This window comes from Hemicordylus capensis, chromosome 1 (assembly GCF_027244095.1).
Source record: "Hemicordylus capensis ecotype Gifberg chromosome 1, rHemCap1.1.pri, whole genome shotgun sequence".
NCBI classification, from domain to species: Eukaryota; Metazoa; Chordata; class Lepidosauria; order Squamata; family Cordylidae; genus Hemicordylus; species Hemicordylus capensis.
Genome location: NC_069657.1, coordinates 31,185,476 through 31,207,436, shown reverse-complemented (window position 1 = coordinate 31,207,436; position 21,961 = coordinate 31,185,476). Strand labels below are relative to the sequence as shown.

General features: G+C 42.8%; 1 protein-coding gene across 5 annotated transcripts in view; it reads right to left on the bottom strand.

Moving 5' to 3' along the window:
* The window catches only part of GSC (goosecoid homeobox), a 146,552-nt gene extending 130,979 nt beyond the window's left edge, over positions 1 to 15,573 (bottom strand). For all 5 annotated transcript variants that reach the window (XR_008313836.1, XM_053285900.1, XM_053285902.1 and 2 more), the window contains exons 1-2: positions 15,458 to 15,573; positions 14,423 to 14,477 (exon numbers count right to left, since the gene is read on the bottom strand). The gene's annotated coding sequence lies outside the window, so the exon portion shown is untranslated. The remainder of the gene's footprint in view (positions 1 to 14,422; positions 14,478 to 15,457) is intronic.
* Between the last annotated feature and the right edge of the window lie 6,388 nt (positions 15,574 to 21,961).

Genomic DNA, 21,961 nt, shown 5'->3' with positions numbered 1-21,961 from the left:
GGGGAAAAATCTTAAAGACGCATAAATCTCAAACATTCCTAAGAAATCAGACCTTTGCCCTATTTGGAATCTGGGTGCACCACCCTTGGGGCACTGCCACCCAACCTACAGTTTTGCCCTGAAGCCCACATAAACAAATTGAAAGAGTGAAGAGAATGATGAACAACAATGACACTTAATTTTTTGGTGCAGTTATTTGAGAATTTTGCAGTGGGTGTGAGCCTGTCCCTGTGGCACTAGCACAGCAGCACAACCCATTTGTGGATTCAAGCAATCTTTCAATAAAAACACTCCCTCCCCATGGAACAGTGACCACAGGTCATTTGAGATAGCAAGATAGATCAATGAACTGTCTTGGTACTATGGAACAGCTTCAAATATTCATTTAACTGAAGTGGAGTGAGCCGTAGCCCAAACAAATCAGCCTACTGTTCAGAATTGTTGAGATTTATCCTCACTGCATTTAAGAAAGTGCAAAACCATGGATCATGGTTACAAGAAAGAGAGAAGCAACTAAGATTCCTAGAGATGTCAATAGATTAACAGGGGTATTCCCCCACCCCCCTCCTTTTGTCTCCTATAGTCCCATGTGGATGACCTGTCCTTGCAATGGCAAAAGTTGTGAACCACTGGCTTAGATATCATGTCCCACCAAATTGCATTGTGGCCTAAATTACATTAAACTGCTCAACCTGGGCAACAAAACTTAGACACCACTAGAACTCATAAAAATCAGAAGAAAAACAAAATAGCTCTTCAGAAGACCCCTGAACAAGTCAAGAGATTCTTTCTAAACCTTTGGAAAGAAAAACCTGTGTAATTTTAGAACTTTCTTAACCAGCTTCTTGAAAAGCTTCTCCACACAATTTATACCATGGCTTTAGCAAGAGCTTTGGAATCACATTGAGTTCCCAAAGATATTTGAGTATTTCTGTCTCAAAATGCTGTCTTCCAAATCCCTTTGCAAGGTCAGTTTGCAATTCAATCACACTGAATACAATACATACTTAATTAAACCATTCATGCCCAACAGCTTTTTGCATATCTTATCTTCTGCTAATCACTCAGTTCCTCAGCTGGAGTGGAGAAAGTCAGAGAAGTCAATTTCAATTGCAATGCTTTTCCGAAGAACAAAGCATTCTGTCTGAAACACAGTCAATTCGATTTGGAAACAAAAATCTCTGTTTTTTAATTCTTGATTTTGTTTTGGTTACAAAACCTCCAAAATTGCCATTTTCGGGCACAAAACATTTTGTACCCGAATCGAAATGCACAAGCCTAGTAATATCTAGCCCCAATAAGGATTATTACGCTCTTGCAGGCCAATGGCCTTATTAAATACAAGTTGCACCTGCAAAGGACTTGGACTGCATCCCTTGGCACCTCAGGAATAATCCTAAAGTACAAGTAAGTGACAAATTTGTTTAAAGTTAACTGCTGGGGTTGTTAATTTGTTATGGTAACAAGGGCTGATCTGAGCTGTTGGTGACTGACCAGGAAAAGGATCTTGGGGTCATGGTGGACAGCTCATTGAAAGTGTCGACTCAGTGTGCGGCAGCTGTGAAAAAGGCTAATTCCATGCTAGGGATCATTAGGAAAGAGATTGAAAATCAAAATGCTAATATTATAATGCCCTTAAACAAAAATAAGGAGTGAGTGGCCACACTTGGAGTACTACATACAATTCTGGTCACAACATCTAAAAAAGGACATTGTAGACCTGGAAAAAGTGCATGGTGTGGAGAGCAACAAAAGGGAGTACTACTTTTTCACACAACACATAATCAACTTGTGGAATTCTCTGGCACAAGATGTGGTGACAGCCAACAACCTGGATGGCTTTAAGAAGGGTTTGGATAACTTCATGATAGACGGAGGTCTATCAATGGCTTCTAGTCTGAGGGCTATGGACTACCTCTAGCCTCACAGGCAAGATGCCTCTGAATATCAGTTGCAGGGGAGCAACATCAGGAGAGAGGGCATGTCCTCAGCTCCTGCCTGTGGGCTTATCAGAGGCATCTGGTGGCGCAGTGGTAAAACTGCCGCCCTGTAACCAGAAGGTTACAAGTTCGATCCTGACCAGGGGCTCAAGGTTGACTCAGCCTTCCATCCTTCCGAGGTCGGTAAAATGAGTACCCAGAATGTTGGGGGCAATATGCTAAATCATTGTAAACCGCTTAGAGAGCTCCGGCTATAGAGCGGTATATAAATGTAAGTGCTATTGCTATTGCTATTGCTATCTGGTGGGCCACTGTGTGGAACAGGATGCTGGACTAGGTGGGCCTTGGGCCTGATCCAGCAGGGCTGTTCTTATGTTCTTACATTCTTAAGGGCTGCATCTTGCACACCTGTGGTTGCTTTACTCCCAGTGCTGACAGCTGTTCTAACAGCTCAACTCTGTGCAGTCAGCCATGCTTAGCATCTTTAGAGCTGTTTGTTGATTCCATTTATATCCTGCTTTTCTTCAGTTACAGAATTCAAGGCAATGTATGTGGGATTCCCAGGCAGTGTCCCATCCAGACACTGACCAGACTTATGGGCTCGGAGAGCCTTTTATCACCTTCGGCTGATACTCTAGCTGCAACCTTACTTGGTTAGACATAGCTTGGCCATAATTACTCACGCTCAAGTAACCTCACACTTAGATTACTGCAATTCACTGTATGTGGGGCTACCTTTGAAAACGTTCTGGAAACTGCAGCTGGTACAAAATAGGGCAGCAAGATTATTAACTGGGACTGGACGTTTTGAGCATATTACGCCAGTGCTTCATCAGCTGCACTGGCTCCCAGTCCATTTCTGGGCCCTATTCAAAGTGCTGGTTTTAACCTTTAAAGCCCTAAATGGCTTACGACTGGGTTACCTGAGAGAGCGCCTTGCCCCATATGTCCCAACCTGGACCTTAAGAACTTCTTTGGAGGCCTTGCCAAATGAGGTGAGGTGGGTGGCTACTAGGGAGAGGGCCTTTTCAAGTCTTTGCACCCCATTTATGGAATAGCCTCCCCAGGGAGGTTCACCTGGCTTCATCACTTTGTTCTTTTAGACACCAGGTAAAGACCTTTTTGTTCACTCAGGCCTTTTACATTTAAATTTTGATTTTTAAATTTGATTTTTAAACTGATTTAAAAATAGTTTTTAAACTGCTTTGTATTGTATTTTGTGTTTTCTCACACACACCCCTCACTTCAAGTGGTGCAGTGGGGAAATGCTTGACTAACAAGCAGAAGGTTGCCAATTCGAATCCCTGCTGGTACTATATCGAGCAGCAGTGATACAGGAAGATGCTGAAAGGCATCATTTCATACATCATGGGAGGAGGCAATGGTAAACCCCTCCTGTATTCTACCAAAGAAAACCACAGGGCGCTGTGGGTGCCAGGAGTCAAAATCAACTTGACAGCACACTTTACCTTTACCTTTTCTTTGTGTGTTTTTTTGTCTGTTATGATTTATTGTGTTATGTGTTTTTATTTTATGTTTTAATTCTGTGTTGTGAGCCTCCCAGAGAACAATTTGTTATGGAGCGGATAACAAATAAAGTAGTAGTAGTAGTAGAAGTAGTAGTTATATCTGCTTAGCTTTGTCAAATGTGGCTGGATCATATGCAGTCAGGCCATAAAACACTATTGCTGACATTTCTAAGGCTTATAAAGTCAGATGTTTTGTACAACGAATCATGGTAAAGCAGTGTTATCATGGCTCTGCCTTTTCCTTGTGTTCCATTGTGTGCCTGTCGTACGTCAGTCTATCAACATAAAATTACATTTGTATATAGGCCTTATTAGATGAAATCTACTTGAAAGTGACTGCTCGGGTTACCAGTAATTACTTTCCAATGATTGCCTGCACCCCTTCACTCTCCCTCAATCTTGCTTTCTAAGTTTGAAGTTTGCTGGGCCTTAGGCAAGTAATCTTAATGTTGCTGTACGTCAGATAAGAAGAGGTCTGTTTTTTTAATATACTCATAATACATACTGTATATTGGCCATTGCTAAAGGGAATCTCATTTTAACCAAAGCCAGATTTTTATGTCCTTAATAGAGTTAGGAATGGTGTATTATTTTCCAACTTGGACTGGCTATTAATACTTTATAAGTTGTGAACATGGAAAGAATTCCCATAAATCTATGTACAATATTGCAGTTTGCAGCGGAAGAGATAAGGATGCATCAAGGGGCACAGAGAGTCTGTTTCTTCCATTTGGTCCCTGCTGCAAAAGCACAGTTCCCCTGTCCCTTCTGCACTGTGCCTCGACAATCTCTGGAAGAAAATACGCACTTTAACTCACTGCAGTGTCCAAAGTACATCAGTCCTGAGAGCTCCCAGCTCGGCATGTTTTCTGCATTTGTAATGGCAAATCCCTTCCTGGACTAAAGGGTGTGTTTTTGGCCCAAAGTGGAACAATTTAGTAAGAGAATTTAAACGTCCTTGGTTAGATTCTCTTGCCTTTCTGTCTGGAAAAGACAGGCATAACTATGTCATATGCAATGTCTTAGAAGTGTCTAATGAAATGAGCAGCACTCTTCAAATGAATGGACTTTAAAAAGCATTTGCAATCTTCTAGCTAAATAGGAGATGAAAATACAATAACTAATAAATTGTGAAGGACTATAGAGGCCTGTGGCCATATCTGGAGTCTTTTCTATTGAAAAAAAATGGTTTGTGTTTCCAAGATCCTCCTTTTCTTTCACTGGGAACTCCAAGTATAAAAATATGAAGTAATTAAAAAAAAATCAGACTAGCATAATAAAATGCTACAATAATACAGTCAGCAGGCAGGAAATACTAGAAGTCAAAGAAATCCTCTCCCCATCTCATCAGCAGTTAAAAAAACCCCAAAACCCCATTAGTTCATCCTCTCCCAAAAGCTTGATTAAAAAGTCAAGTCTTTGCTAAATGCCAGAATGCATATACAGGTGAAACTCGGAAAATTAGAATATCGTGCAAAAGTCCATTAATTTCAGTAATGCAAATTAAAAGGTGAAACTGATATATGAGACAGACCCATTACATGCAAAGCGAGATAAGTCAAGCCTTAATTTGTTATAATTGTGATGATCATGGCGTACAGCTCATGAAAACCCCAAATCCACAATCCCAGAAAATTAGAATATTACATGGAACCAAGAAGACAAGGATTGAAGAATAGAACAATATCGGACCTCTGAAAAGTATACAGTGTACTGTGCTTGACTGGCCAGCAAACTCGCCTGACCTGACTCCATAGAGAATCTATGGGGCATTGCCAAGAGAAGGATGAGAGACATGAGACCAAACAATGCAGAAGAGCTGAAAGCCGCTAATGAAGCATCCTGGTCTTCCATAACACCTCATCAGTGCCACAGGCTGATAGCATCCATGCCACGCCGCACTGAGGCAGTAATTGCTGCAAAAGGGGCCCATACCAAGTACTGAATACATATGCATGCTTATACTTTTCAGAAGTCCGATATTGTTCTATTCTACAATCCTTGTCTTCTTGGTTCCATGTAATATTCTAATTTTCTGGGATTGTGGATTTGGGGTTTTCATGAGCTGTACGCCATGATCATCACAATTATAACAAATTAAGGCTTGACTTATCACACTTTGCATGTAATGCGCCTGTCTCATATATCAGTTTCACCTTTTAATTTGCATTACTGAAATTAATGGACTTTTGCACGATATTCTAATTTTCCGAGTTTCACCTGTAAGTGATTGGGCCATGCAGACATGCATAGGGAGGGTTCCACAGTATTGGCACCACAACTAAAAAGGTCTTGTTCTTTGTCCGCACCCACTGCACTTCAGTCAGGAAACCTATATACACTTCTGCATAAAGAACTGTCAAGAAACAAATGCCTGTTCTGAATGACCCCTATGTGCTCCAGATTGTTAATCTTGTTTTCCTAAGTATCTGGTGCATGTATAAAGGGGTAATTTGGACTAACAGCCCCACAATGTGATAAAGAAACACACCAGGAGGGCATCAGGACGTCCATGAAGTATATCACAATGGGTGCACTCCTGGCATATCCCCTTCATAATTGTGTGTATCAGGGATTGTATCATCTGAACCAGCCCCAGGTGTAGCTATAATTGAGCGTATGAGTTTAAGTAACCTGGGCCACCGAGCTACTAGGGCCCCTCAGCTCCACCCCTCCCTATCTTCTTCACTATCTCCCTAGGTCCAAGGGGCCACCAGAGACAGGGGTGAACATGGGCCCCCTCTCCCCTAACTATGTCCCGACCAGTCCTAAGCCACCGAATACCACTTGCTGGGAGGCAACAGTACAGGAAGGCTATTTTCACCATGTCCTGCTTGTAGGCTTGCTGGAGGCGTTTGCTTGGCCACTGTGAGAGGCAGGATGCTGGACCAGATAGACCTTTGATCTGATTCAGCAGAGCTCTTCTTACATCCTGATGTATACTGAGCCGATGGAACTGCCCTTCAGTTCCCTCCTCTGGCCCAAGCTGGGTGGCAATGCACAAGGCGAATTCCCACCTCCCTCATGTCCCACCGTGGGCTTGAGTCCTGACGGTGTTCCCTGTAACGGAGATTCCCAGATGTTATATTGACTACAACTCCTGCCATCCCCAGCTGCAATGGCCTTTGGCTGGGGACTATGGGAGTTAAAGTCAACATCTGGGAACACTGCAATGAGCTACTGTGACTCTCCATACCTAGGCATTGTTGCACTAGTAGTCTGAAGAATAGGAACACAAAGTGAGAATGAGGGGTAACCACTAATTTGGCTGAAATTAGGAATGCCCGCAACTTGGAGGAACATTTGAGAGGTATGCATGGGCTAACTACCACTAATTTGCTACAAGGGGAATATAATGTCTGAAAGCTGGCCTTCATTACTAAAAGACCCAGCCTTCTGATACAGTGCTCTGTAGATCAAACTCTGGCTTCATAATAGTCCTTTCCGGCTTTACAGTGAATGAACCCATAAAGAATTTCTAGGAGCAGTTGCTGGCTCAGTCTGTGCCTCTCCAATTTTCGTTCCCCCATCCCTTATGATCTGGAAGAACTGCAATAACCGAACCTGGCAAAATGCTATGATTTTAGTTTCTTTAAATTACAAAAAAAAAAGTGGTTACACTTGGTAAATTAGCAAATTTAGAGATCAATTGTAAAGTCAATGGAGGAACTAAACACACATACCAGAAAGAAAACTCATGTTCCGAATGAGGTTCAGATAATTATCTCATTCTGAAATTACCTCATGAATCTGGCAGCTTAGTTGGCTTTTGCCCTTGGAGAAATCTGAACTGTTTGGCGAATCAGTGGCTCAATTTCCGGCTTAGTGTTTCTAGCTATACTCCGGAGGGGAAAGCCTCAGTCACTTAGCAGTATTCTAACTTTATCCAAACATATTGTTACCTTTTAATCTATATAATATATGCATTTTTGTGTGTGTGTTTCTTCCTGTGTGTAGGGAATATGAACTCTGGAGAAACTTAACAGGACATGGAATGTTATCGTGTAAGTACAATAGTTGGGATGTGCAAAATATTTTGACATGGGAATGTTTTGACTCGAAATGGGCTGTTTCGAGTGTTTCGAGTTCGAAACAAAATGCCCTCTAAATAAAGGGCTTGTTTCAAGCTCAGAACAAAACAACCCTATTTTGATCTCAATGTTTTGACATTCCAAGAGTCATTTTGGAGGGCTGTTTTTCCCTTGCAGATTGGTTTCCTGGCACTGGCTTCCAATTGGCTTGAGATCTCCTTGATTATTGGTTGGATTATTATCATACAAATCAAGTCTTGTCATGGACAACTGTGCCCCCATTGGCTGGGAGGAGGGAGAGAGGGGAAACACAAAAGGAGGGAATTTCAAAATGTATTCAAAGAAACTGGTGATGCACAACACTGGGATACAGAGATAGCCCTTATGCCCCTCATGAAGAGGATACATCAGGAGAGGAAGAAAGATTTTATTTTCTGGTTTTCTTTTCTCAGCACTAATATGCTGTGCTATTGCTGCTACAACTATTTGGTTTGCTGGATCTCAGATTGATAAAGAACTTGAGTGCCTGACTTCCTTGAGTAGTGGTTTGTTTTGTTTGTAAGATAGTGTTGTGGCAATACATGGACAGTGGCAGGTGTGTGTGTGTGTGTGTGTGTGTGTGTGTGATATTTCTTGGTGTTTGCTGTGATGAGCCCCATGTCTGGCCTTGAGACTAACTTGTGCTTCACTGACTGCTCTGGTCTGCTCTACAATCTGCATTGCAAGGCATACTCAGTCAAAATGTGGCTGAAGTTGCTTTAGTTTAGCTTAGGGTTATGCTTGCTGCTAAGGGTGCTGCTGTGGCAGCTGTTACAATAAGAAGTAAGAAGTCATGATTGTGCAATTTTCAATGCAATTTTAACCCTGCCTTGAAAAACACTGCAGAAGTGCGCAGTAAAAGGGAATCTGTCTTTCCCAACAGAGAACACACATTTCACACACAGTCCAAAAATGGCCAAAAAAGAATCACTGACCCAAAATCCACTGCCAGCCACAGTGCCTGTGTTGCAGTAGGATCATTGGCACAAAAGCTGTTCTCTCACACACTATTATGATTCTATTGGAATAGCTGCCACAGTAGCATCATCAAGAAAATATGAGGGGGGGAGGGGGAAACTGAGCCGCCACTGTCCATTTCTCACCACAAGAGTATCTCACAAACAAAACAAACCACAACTTAAGTCCAACAAAACCAGATAGTTAATAATATAGCAGCAATAGCACAGCATATTATACTCAGTGTTGAGAAAAGAAAATCACAAAATCAAATATTCCTTGATTCCCTCCTTCTTCCTTTCCTGATGTATCTTCTTCAATGGCACACTCTCTGCCTCCCTGCTCCAGGCCCTTAGAAAACATTTTGAAATTCCCTCCTCCCTCCCCCCAGCCAATGGGGACACAGTTGCCCATGACAGCATTTGATTTGTATGATAACAAGCCAACCAAGAAGCAATGAGATCTCAAGTCAATCATAAGCCATTGCCAGAAAACCAATCAGCAAGGGGGGGAGCCCTCCCAAATGGTGCTCAGAACACTTTAAACAATTCGAGCTCAAAAACGGGATTGTTTCAATTCAAACTCAAAACAGGCCCTTTATTTTATGGGTGTTTCGTTTCAAATTCAGATCACAAGAAATGGCCTGTTTCAAGGTTGAACTGATTCAAGCTCAAATCAATAAAAACTTGAATTGATTTGCAAATCTCTACTCTATACTGCCTCTCAACATCTTGAACACTTATGATGGTGACTCCCAGAAGTAGTCCACCACTTCAAAGCTCCATTTCTAGAAGATATGTAATAAAATAATGAGAAATCTATCAAGACTTACACTTCATTCCTCATATAATTCTAGTAGTCCACAGAGGAACTGTGGGGAAGGACTATAGTTCAGTGATAGAGCATCTGCCTTGCTTGCAAAAGGTCCCAGGTCCAACCCCTGGATCCTCCAGGCAGGGCTGGGAAATACTCATCTGAAACCCTGGAAAGCCATTGCAAATCTATGTAGACAATAGTGAGCTAAATGGACCAATGGCCTGGTTCGGTATATGGCAGTTTCATATGTTAAAATGGTTTACTCAGACATAGCAAGACCTGTGCTTGGCACTTGCATAGTAACATGGGAACTTGCCTTATACTAAGTCATATCATCTGTCCTTCTAGCTCAGTATTATCTACACTGACTGAAAGAGGCTCTACAAGGTTCCAGACAGGAGTCTTTTCCAGCCCTACCCTGGAGATGCCGGGGATTGAACCTGGGACCTTCTGCATGCGAATCAGATGCTCTACCACTGAGCTTCAGACCTATTCCTACATATACTGCCACAAGTGACTGCCACAAACTAGTTCAATAACAGGCTACTGGACCCTATCCATGGCTTTATAGTGGTCAAAACTCCTTTGCATAAATCAAGATGTAGTTATATGGTTAAAGTTAAGCCTCTCTCAGCCTAGTGCCCAGATGGGCAAATGCCTGAAGGGCCCATGCAGGCTGCTCTGAGTTTTCCAAAGGAAGAAGTGTTCATTGGCTTAGCAGGACTAGGAAGGATTTTGTTATCATCTGTTACTGCTGTAGTGAACTGTCACTGTACCTACCTTATATACAGGTGAAACTCGGAAAATTAGAATATCGTGCAAAAGTCAATTAATTTCAGTAATGCAAATTAAAAGGTGAAACTGATATATGAGACAGACGCATTACATGCAAAGCGAGATAAGTCAAGCCTTAATTTGTTATAATTGTGATGATCATGGCGTACAGCTCATGAAAACCCCAAATCCACAATCCCAGAAAATTAGAATATTACATGGAACCAAGAAGACAAGGGTTGTAGAATAGAACAATATCGGACCTCTGAAAAGTATACAGTGTACTGTGCTTGACTGGCCAGCAAACTCGCGTGACCTGACCCCATAGAGAATCTATGGGGCATTGCCGAGAGAAGGATGAGAGACATGAGACCAAACAATGCAGAAGAGCTGAAGGCCGCTAATGAAGCATCCTGGTCTTCCATAATACCTCATCAGTGCCACAGGCTGATAGCATCCATGCCACGCCGCATTGATGCAGTAATTGCTGCAAAAGGGGCCCAAACCAAGTACTGAATACATATGCATGCTTATACTTTTCAGAGGTCCGATATTGTTCTATTCTACAATCCTTGTCTTCTTGGTTCCATGTAATATTCTAATTTTCTGGGATTGTGGATTTGGGGTTTTCATGAGCTGTACGCCATGATCATCACAATTATAACAAATTAAGGCTTGACTTATCTCGCTTTGCATGTAATGCGTCTGTCTCATATATCAGTTTCACCTTTTAATTTGCATTACTGAAATTAATGGACTTTTGCACGATATTCTAATTTTCCGAGTGTCACCTGTACATTTAAGCTTTACACAGAATTGTCATAATGTTACTGTTTGCATTCCATGGCCATTCAACCTCACAGTTTACAATTCCCTTTCTCTGTATCCCTGCCAACTGAAGATAACACTTCATGCATCTGATGAAGTAGGCTGTAGTTCACAAAAGCTTATGCTACCATAAATTCATTAATCTTTATTTCCAGCAGGGGCATAAAGAGCTTCGCCGGGGCTGGGGTGACAAAGTCCGACCAGCAGCTCACCTGCCCCCTGGGTGTTATTTTGCACACGCTAAGCGTGTGCACGCTCCAAGCCACTCCCCCTACATCTGATGTCAGATACAAGGGAAGCACGGAGAGAACGACGCTGTCACAGCCCTGCATCATTTCATTTCCTGTCACCGATTGGTGGAATTGCTCAAAGGGAATTCCTTTCCCTGGAAATGAGCTCCCTTTCAGCAATTAAACCAACCACTGACAGGGGAAATGAGGACATGAAACCATCCCGGGCTGTAACAGACCCATTCTTTGCACAGGCCCTGCCCCCTTACACCTGATGTCTAATGCAGGGGAGGGGCCAATGAGCAGGGGGGAGAGGAGAGTCCATCCCTCCCCAGCCAGCATGAAATGCTGGCTGGAGAGGGAGGGGTGTGCCTCGTGCTCTCAGCCAGTGAGCACTTTGCATGCTGGCTGGGGGCAAGAGGGGGCAAGAGGGTGCCTTGGCTGAGTGCAAAGGGGAGCTTTGAGGGGGGCAGACCATTGGGGCCTAGGGACAATTGTCCTGCCTTGCTCAATAGTTGCTACGTCTCTAATTTCCAGTGGGTTTATGCTTGTGAAACATCACTGGCACCACTTGAGTGCATGCAACATTATTAGGCTGGCATACCACTGTGCAGTATAGTATTGCATTATAGGTAAAGAAAGGTGACAACTACCATGATGGCTGCCAAAGACCAATCTGAGCAGCTGCCACCACAACCACTGCAGCTAATCTAAATCTCCAGAAGGGACTGGAGGAAGCTTACTTTGGTGGCATCAGCAGCAGCTTGATTGTTTCCTAGTGGCTATGCTGGTAGCCACCATCTTTTTTTCATCACAGTCTCAGGGGTCTGCCCACAAGACCGATCAATCGATTGACGAACATTATTAAAGTCTTTGACCAGTACAGAAACATGAAGAAAGGACTATAATGTCACACCTGTTATAATAGCAACAATATACGACAGAGTAAATTGTTCCACTACATTAGTCATTAGGTGCTGTCGTATATTCATTTCTATTAGACAAAACTTAGTCACATTGTAAGTAACATTGGCTTGATGATCTGACAAAAGAAATGAGATATATACTTCACCTTCTCTGCCTGCTATATCCCCAATAATGGGTAAAATTAACATCTCTCACGAGTCCCTATAAAAATGGCAATATAGTCAGGGATGTAGTGGAGGCGGGACATGCAGGAAAGGAGCGCCGGTATTTCTCGGCTTCTCTGACTGTTGGGGTGGGCATGGCCATGGGGGCTGTCATGGAGAGCACCTGCACTTCTGAATTTGCAACTACATCACTGAATATAATAAAACATGACCTGTGCATCGCATGGACAGCAATGTTCAGAATTAGGAACCTTACCATATCTACCATATAGAACCACCAAGGGCAACAAATCAAAGCGGGTCAGCACAAATGCTCTACGGTACATTAAAATGGTTAGAGCTTGCCAATAATTGTCTGGCTTGGTGCTACAGGCAAATCTCCATATTTGGAGTCATTTCGGGGCCCTGCTCATCTCCTGTTGCCATTCCATATTTAATATTCTTTGCTTTACAGCCTTTTTGCTTGTGCATAACCCATACTCCGCAGCGCTTCAAGAGAAAAGCCATTAAAACCAAGCCTTTCTTTAAGAGCTGACTTCCACCGTGATTGGAAGCTGTCTTCAAGTATCAGTAAGGCCAGCCCCATTGGAGAGAATACCACTTCAACCAATAGTTAAAGATGGTAATCCACATCTACACTTATGAATCCCAGTTCCAATCTTAACCCCAGTTAATAATAACTCTGTATTAGAAACACATCTAGGGACTTGTATAATCAATCTTAAAAACCTGGATTGTACCTTCTCTACTGGGGCAAATTTAGAGTAAGGACCCATTGTGCAACATATCATAGCTGTGCTACTACTTTTGCCTCAAATATTTTCAGGACCGCAGGGACATATCACCATGCCTTGGTATAATAGTAAGATAGGATAGCTGAGACACTCCTCTGTGCTACTTGTGAGGTATAATGTAACTGTGCATCTTTCCAACCAGATGAGTGGAAGGTTATTCCAAAATAGTTAAAACAATGAACCGAGCCTATTTTAATAAACCATCTATATCTTTAATTCTCTAAGGCATACCCATGGCTAATCCTATGTGTGGCAGCTCTCTCGAGAGTTCGGAGAGGTGCCAGATAGGCTAGCCAAGAGATGGGTGGGAGGGAAAAATGGTGGCAGTGCAGCAGGCTGGCCAGCTGACTTGGCGGGGCAGATGGTGCTGAGAAAACGGCAACAGGCAGAAGGAGGAGGTGGGGACAGACAGGGACAGGGGAAGGAGGAGGAAATGGACAGGTGAAGAAGGAAGCGCTAATGGGCAGGCAGGGGAAGAAGAAGCCGGAAACAGGCAGGCGATAAAATGATAACAGCGGTGGGGGGGTGGCAGCAGCAGGCAACAAACTAGAGGTGCAGATGCTCTGTGCCCGGCTCAGCAAGTTCTCCTTAATTCTCCTGGCAAAGGTCATTACTTTTCTCTTTTTGTAATTTATCAACAACTTTTCATCCTCACAAAATTGCACAAAGGATCTTAGGGCTCTTCTTAGCCCCACAACAGACCATGGAAGGATGACCACCATATTGTTGGTATACAGAAGGAGTGAGAGATGCCTATCAAGAAAGGTTTGACTCCTCGTATTGTAGGAACTGGATCAAGTTAATTGATCTTATATGCCACTTCTAACTCTCTATGTGGGTGGGGAGGGGAGGGGAGGCACTGGTGGTGGCGGGAGGAGGAAGGGAGGAACCAACCAAGTCAGCCAGCCACCTTCACCCCATCTCTGGAGCGCAGCAAATGATGGGGGGGGGGGGTCAGGTCATCTTGAGCCACCAATGAAATCATGTTTTTGGTGGAGGTGGTGTTGGTATGAAGACTCTCCACATAAGTGGACCAAACCATTCAGCAAAACAGAATACAAACACTATAAGTCCATGAATAGAGCTCCACTCCCTGGTTGCTTTTTGGTGACCTTTTTGTGGGTAGCACAATGTTTGATTTGGCCCTTAGTCATACTCTTACTAGAAAAGAGATTTACTATGTTTAGTGAGTCATTTTTATGCTGAGTTAAGTTATATCAACAAGACCAAAATGTAGGACCGCAGAAAAAACCTAGAAAGCCTTTCTGGAAACATTTTGAACTCTGCTTATTTAAAGGAGATGACACTTCATACAACAAGTGCTTAAAGATTAAGTCAGGATTTAAAAAAAAAAATTCCAAGTAGTTCCCAGCATGAGTGTTACTGCCAGTACCTGAGTAATTCAATGTTCAGCATATTCAGTGCCCTTCAGTAGGCAATTGGATTATCTAGGGAACAAGATATATAACACAATTAAATACATTATTTGTGGGGGGAAATAACTAAACAGAATAAACCATTGCGAAAGACTCTTCACTGAAGAATCAAGAAGAATTTTTATTTTTTTACACATCGGTAGTATCCTAACCAACCAGGGGCGTAGCAAGGTTGGAGTGGGCCCAGAGACAAGATTTTAAAATGGGCCCCCGCCCCAAAGTCCAGGGCCTCCACACACCCCAGGCCCCCAAGGATTTAAGTCTGATATTCCAAAATAAGTATGCTGCCTGCAAATACATTTCACTGAATACACACACACACATCACAATATATAGTGATATACATTGAGTACTATACATTTGTATTACTTTTAATGCCTAGAACACACTAGAAAGATGAATTATTAAAATGGGCACCTCGCTGCAGATTAGCAAAGGAGACTTTCAACCATGCAGGGTGAACCTATGTTTGTTTTCTCAGAATTCTGAACAAATTCAGTCAAGTTTGATTGCAGGAGGTTTTTCACAGGAGGCTTTTAAAGCCCTTTAAGACACATCTCCTCTGGAATGGAGGTGCTGCATTCACATGTTGGCCAGATTTACCCTGAAGTCCCTGCAAGTTATTGGGGAGCAGTTCACACACAAGAAAAATAAAATAAAAGCACCACACATGCTTCACAGTTCTCACTCAGACCTTCTGGGTTGCAAAACAACTTGAACATAAGTGCATTTATAAATGAATGAATAAATAAATAAAATTAATAAAATACTGTTCCAGAAGTTTTTGCAATTTTCTGCCATGAAACAAACCACTTATAGGACTTTTTAGATAGTTTTTTTAAGTCAGCAAATTTTCCAAGCTGTTTCAAAATAAATATTCAGAGACTTCTCGGTTCCCCCCCCCCCATATCCAAGCCCTATGGCAAGCAGATCCCTATATAGGGGGGGGGGACCACGGGAAAGGTAACCACAAAAAGGAGTTCACACTCTACCTGGCAAATGCTGGTCTGGGTTAAGCAGGGCAGCAAAGGGTCTTCTGCTGCAGAGAACACTCTGGCTGCCTCCTCCTTCCTGGCTGGCTTGGGCCCTACTCGAGTTCAAGCTTCACTGCGGCCTACACAGAGGCCTCCGTGGAAGCCCCGCCCACCCGCCGATCAGCTGAGAGGCGGGAGAAAAGGAGCTCTTGGCAGCTTGCCTGCTGCTTGGATTGCGGGCCAGCAGAACAAGCAGGAGAGACGGCGAAGAGGGCAAGTGGCTGAGGGGCCTTGGGGCTGGGCAGGGGGCAATGGGGAGTCACATGAGGTGCCTCTGGGGTGCCCCTCCAGGCAGTGGGGCCCCCAGACAACTGTCTCCCCTTGCCCTATCATTGTTACGCGCCTGTAACCAACACATAGCATGTTCATAATAATAACAACAATGTTGGTTATTCTGATTAATTCCTATTTTTACAATTGTAAACTAGAGTGTTTGGCACTGACTTTAAACATTGACCAACATCCAGACCAACACTGGACATGCCAAGAAAGTGCAGTTCACATATCTCCCCTTCCCACAGCAGCCCACTGTACCTCCTGAAAATATGTCTCTGAGAGTTGTGGGACCTTCTGATACATATTTTCAGGAGGCACAGGTGACTGCAGAGAAAATATCTAAGCAAAAATGCCCCTCCCCTCTTGCATGCACAGAACAATCTTCAGCGCATGCACAATCAGTCTGGATGTCAGCCAGTTTTCTCCAAGAATTGTGTTGCGTTGGCAAGCAACTCTCAGGTTATGCAATAACTATGCCAATTCCCATGCTGATTGTTACTAATCCAAACAGTGATCCAAGTTCTTCTTATTGTTATTGTTGTTGTTACTGTTGTTGTTGTTGTTGTTAATTCAATTTCTATACCACCCTTTCAAAAATGGCTCAGGGCGGTTGTCTAGTTGTCATCAACAGAAATTATCTGCATCATAATGAAAACAGGCACAGCTCTGCAGAGAAGCAAAGAGACTCAAGCGGAACGACTTTAAAGTTTCTCCTTACTGCCCCAGCTGATGTGGAGGGCACGAGGGTGTGATTTTTCACTGGTATATCATCCCTCCCGATGGAGTTTTAAACTCTAGGAATCTGTCCCTGAGGGCTGCATGGCTTTCAGGAACAGTTTTATACAATTTGGAGAGCTTTGGGAAGATATGCGAAAATTGCTCCCCTCTTACCCTGTGCCGAGCCTGCTGCACAAAGCACAGGGACACTGAAGTCTGCTTGTAGATTCACAGCCTTCTGCAGCCTTCCTTTCGTCGCTGAAGGCCTGTTGATCATGTCAGCCAGCACTGTAGTTGTTAGTACTGTTGTTGTTGTTGTTGTTGTTGTTTGTTTGTTTTAAAAAAACTGACTGAATATGAGCTTTCAAGTCGCACAGAATATTTCTTCAAGCTTCGATATTTAGGGAAAACTTCCCAACTTACAAATGCTATTATTGCTCTTAATTGGCATAGTGCTATAAATATGGACTACACCTTATGAAGCAAACATGGGGTTGAGTGTTTGTATTGTCATTCAAATGAAGGGCCTGGGGAGAACTGGCAGGCAGGGGGGGATAGTTGGCCTTTCCCCTACTCCTCAGTTCTCTTTTGCAAATGCCTTGCCAGGCCATTTCCCCCCAGTGAGACTCTGGTCCTCAAGTAGGCCATGTGGGGGTAATGGGCCACAAGTAGGCCACAGGGGGGCGGAATAGAAAAATAAGTGGGAATATGAAGGGAGTATTGTCAGACACTGGAAGATTTAAGTATTCACTCCTCTTCATGCTAATTCTCCACAGTGCCATTCTCACTGCCTCCCATTTGTATTACATTGTGGCAGACATGGTCTTGGAAAAACCAAGGTAATGGAGGTGTTATATGGTTTGCCAAGACTGTTCCATATTGTCGTACAGAGGGACTCTCTTCTTCCTTTTGGTTGTCTCATTTGTGTTGTTAAAACAGGGCTGGCCCAAACCCTAGGTGAACTAGGTGGTCGCCTAGGGTGCCAAGTGGGGAGGGGCCCCATCAGCCTGGGTTACATTACATGATTATAATACATCATGGCAAGCCAGATGCTGAGAAGCAGCTGGCAGTAGCAGGAGTGGCAGTGGGTGCATGTGGTGAGGTGCGTGAGCAAGCAGGTGGACATTCTGCCATCATTACCTCCATCTTGGCCTCCGCTGTTGCCTGCCCACCAGGAGGCAACCAACCTGCACAGAGGAAAGTGGCACCAAAGCTAGGCTTCACTTGGGGTGCCCCCAATCCTTGGGCGGGCCCTATGAGAGAATTTGTACTATACTAATACGGCACACACAATGATCTTCAGGATAGTTTTTTTCCAAGAAAATTCCATTCTTTCCCCAGTTTTTTTGTATTCAAAAGCATGCTTCCATTTGTGTTGTCTCCTCCATGTGCTTAAGGATATGTTTATGGGACTCAGGAAAGCATGGCCATCACAGCAGATCTGACCATATTTTCTCTTTGTTATTGGCCCAATTATTTGACATTTCCAGCTGTTAAGATCTCATTCCATAGCAGCTTTGTCAGTATATGCAAGCAATAGCCACATACTTAGGAACATGTTTTGTAGATTCTGAGCTTATTATCACATTAACAGGGTGTATGAATGCACTGAAAGAGTGAAAACACGAACTTGGAGTGAAATAATGAAAGCTTGAATTAATTGTGGAGAAGTATAATAAATCTTTTTTGTGTTTCCTGCCAAATATGAGGTGCTGCTTTTTATTTTTAAAGCCCCCAACTGCTTGGGAACTGGGTTCATCAAGGACAGTCTTCTCGAATTTAGAGTCGATGTTAGAGGTCCTTCTCTAGGCACCTCATATTCAGAGGTGGGTGCATAGGAACAGAGGAAACTGTCTTATACTGAGTCAGACCATCAATCTAACTCAATATTGTCTACACTGATAGTGGTTTTCCAAGGTTTCAGATGGGAGTCTTTTCCAGATCTACCTGGGTGTTTTTCACACTGCAGGCTTGACCACGAGTTTACAAAGCTTTACTGCAAGTTCAAAGTTGCCCCCAAAAATAGATGCAAAAAGTGGATTTTTTTTTTTACCCTGGATATAAATTGGGCTATGCTCTAACGCGCAATGAAAAACCCAGATCGTGTGTAAAGTGCTCCCTGATAGCTCACAGGGACTTTGGGGGTAAATCTGTCCGATATATGAATGCACACCCTCCATTCTGGAGGAATTGCAAGCTAAAAGCCCTGTGTGAAAAATGCCCTGGAGATGTCAAGAATTGAACCTGGGACATTCTGCATGCAAAGCAGATGCTCTTCCACTGAGCTACAACCCCATCCCCTTGGGGGGCAACTAGGAAGAGTGCTTTTTTCCACAGTGGTGCCCACTATGGAACACCAGCTTACATACTGTACAGCAATCCATATCTCTAAGAAAGAAGTGTGATCACTGCTGCAATTCAGCCAAAAGCACAAATGTGCTGCTTACAAAGGTGGGGCTGCTCTGTGCCTACTAAACAGTGCATAAATGCTGTTTATGCATATGCAGTGATGGGGTGGTCCATCATCACATCAGGGTGCATTTATTAGAAAGGGAAAATGCCACCTAATAGAGACATTTCCCTATGAAAACAATTCCATACTCAAAAACAGCTGTTCGTGTAATGGGTGGCCTGTCCAGGCCCAAACATGGAGGGCATCCATGGCCATATGATGGCTCAGTGTCTGAAATGATGAAATCAGTAAAACTAATCAGTTAAAATATAACTTCAGGATCCAGAGTTATTTCAGTATTTTCCATTTTATATTGATACTTGATGGAGTGGAATGTAACATTTGTGCAACTGCACAACAGTGCTGTTGCAGAGGTGCAAAAATTGCACAGATTGAGTTGTGTAACAGTACAGCCATTATAGATAATGTCTATAATTTTTTAAAAAAATATTTATATTCATATCCCGCTCTTCCTCCAAGGAGCCCAGAGTGGTATACATGGTTATGTTTATCCTTACAACAACCTTGTTAGGTAGGTTAGGCAGAGAGATAAGCGGCTGGCCCAGAGTCATGGCTGAATAGGGATTTGAACTCGGGTCTTCCTGGTGCTAGTTCACCACAAATGTTACATTTCACCTCATGCATAACATTATGAAGGAAGTCAGTTGGGGAGAAGAAGTGAGGGGGCTGAAATGAATATTCTGCCCCTGGGCCTCTTGGTGTCTTAAAAAAACCCTGGTATCTTAAGGAGGGGGATTAGGTATTTTGGAAGTCACTAGTAGTTCCTGGGCTTATCTGAAGTAAGTCTCCAGGCCTTTGGACTTGCGTCTCCTTCTCTTCTCTTCCTGCCCATATTTCAAATCTAATTGGCTGGGTGGGTCGGTGGGGGTATGCACCATTTTTAAAATCTCTCTCTCTCTCTATCTCTCTCTCTCTCCTGCAAGTGATCAGGATTGCTCTACTTTCTCTCCCATTAATTTCCCTCCAGTTTCTTCTCCTTCAAAGAAGTCTGCCATGCTCTCCTCTTGGCCTGCAACAAAATTCTCTGGGAGTTCAGGGGTTTGATGTTCAAATCTCTTATTCTGCCAAGGTAAATGTTTGCAGAACTTTCCATTTTCTATTTGGTTCCACTTCCCCAAGCTGCTATTTCATGCTGGCAGATCCCAAGGCAAAAGAAGCAGCAGCTCTGGAACTTTACACCACAGCTAGTGGTAAAGCACACATTTTCTATGCAGAAGGATATAGTGCACATTTTCTATTCAGTATTTGGCATCTCCAGTTTAAGCGGAAGCAGGTGATAGTAAAGACCATTGTCTGAAACTCTGGAGAACTACTGCCAGAGTTGACAATACTGGTCTAGACCGACCAAATGCAAGAAGCTCCATATGTCTGGCCTCTATGATTTTATCTTACATATCACATGCATTGGAATTCACTATTATTAATTAGCAATTTAATCCTTTCATCAGCTAGAAGTAATAGTTTACCAGCCTAATAAAACACACCTGTAATCAAGCAGCAGGCCCACTCTTATGGTAAAGTGTTCCCTTAACAGAGTACCATTCAATACATCTTATGTAGCCCATATTTTTCAGATATGGCTTAGAAAGTATTCCAGTTATTTTTTCTCCAGTTTTGACTTTGCCTTCGCAATTATCTCAGTCTTTAGTGAAGCAGGCGGGAAAGCCCTAACAGGATTTTATTCCAGATCGCCAGCTGTTACTCCTTTATGGATATTTTTTGCCTATTGGTGTCATAGTGAACCTTTGCAAAGTAAACTAAGTTAAGACTTAGCAAAACAGTGGGATGATTCATGCAGCCATAAAATTATATTGGTCTAAGTTTTTATCTGAAGGCTCTCCGAAATGGTTTGGATTTACTGGATAGTTTTCAAGCTGTAATCATAAACACTCTAAACTGGAGTCAACCAGTGCTCTACCATGAAGTCATCTAATTCAAAGTCGCCGGTGCCCATTTACCCTGTCAAAATATACTTGCGGACAAATGTTCGCCGGTGCCATATTCCAAGAGCTTGCCAGAGCAGGGACTAGATTTTTACACTGAGGAGCTAATGTTTGTTCAGGGTATCTGACTTAACGGCTATTAAATCTTTTGTTGTTCTTTCAGTGACAATCAGTGCTTTGCCACAGTTGAACCAGGCCCACAAATGTAGGCTATTGGTACCGCCACAGGAGATTTCTATTTTTTATTTTATTTTTGCTGTGTTGAACCCCCTAGAGATGGAAAATAGGTGATGGCATTGTCACACTTGCAACTTTCTCAATGTTATCACCCACTCGTTATCCCTACCACCAAACAATTAGGGTAAAATTGCAGTCACTTTTGCACAGAGGAAACAGGGTTAAGAATGAAAAAATTGTCATACTCTCTCTATGGAGAAATCTTTGGAAGACATTCCTGCCAATTTTCATTTCCATCCCTCTGACAACATCAATAAAAATTTATAGTAGTTTTTGTGTTTTTAAAACTTTTAAAGCCTTTAAAATCCCACTGCAAATTTGGCCACTGCAGTCCCAATAGTCAGGATAATAAATGCATGATAATATTTAAGAGAGCGCCTCCTTTGTTATGATCTTCTGGAGAGGTCCAGTTACGGTTACCACCAGCTTGTTTGATGGCGACTCAGGACCGGGCTGTCTCTGTGGCTGCCCCAGGGCTTTGGAATATGCTCCCTGCTGAAATAAGAGCATCACCTTCTCTGTTTGTTTTCAGGAAGACCCTCAAGACTTTCCTATTCTCACAAGGAAATTCTTTTAATGAGAATTTTAATAATTTTAATAATTTGTTTTATATTGTTTTTATTTTGTTTTAACAATTTGTACACTGCCTAGAGATTTGCATATCAGGCGGTATAAAATTATGATAAATGAATGAATAAATAAATAATACACTGAAAGTATTGCAATGCTATCATCTATTTTCCATCTCCAGGAATGCAGACCTTGTCAAAAATCACAATGAGCATTTGTAACCCCAGATGGTACCGGCAACCCCAG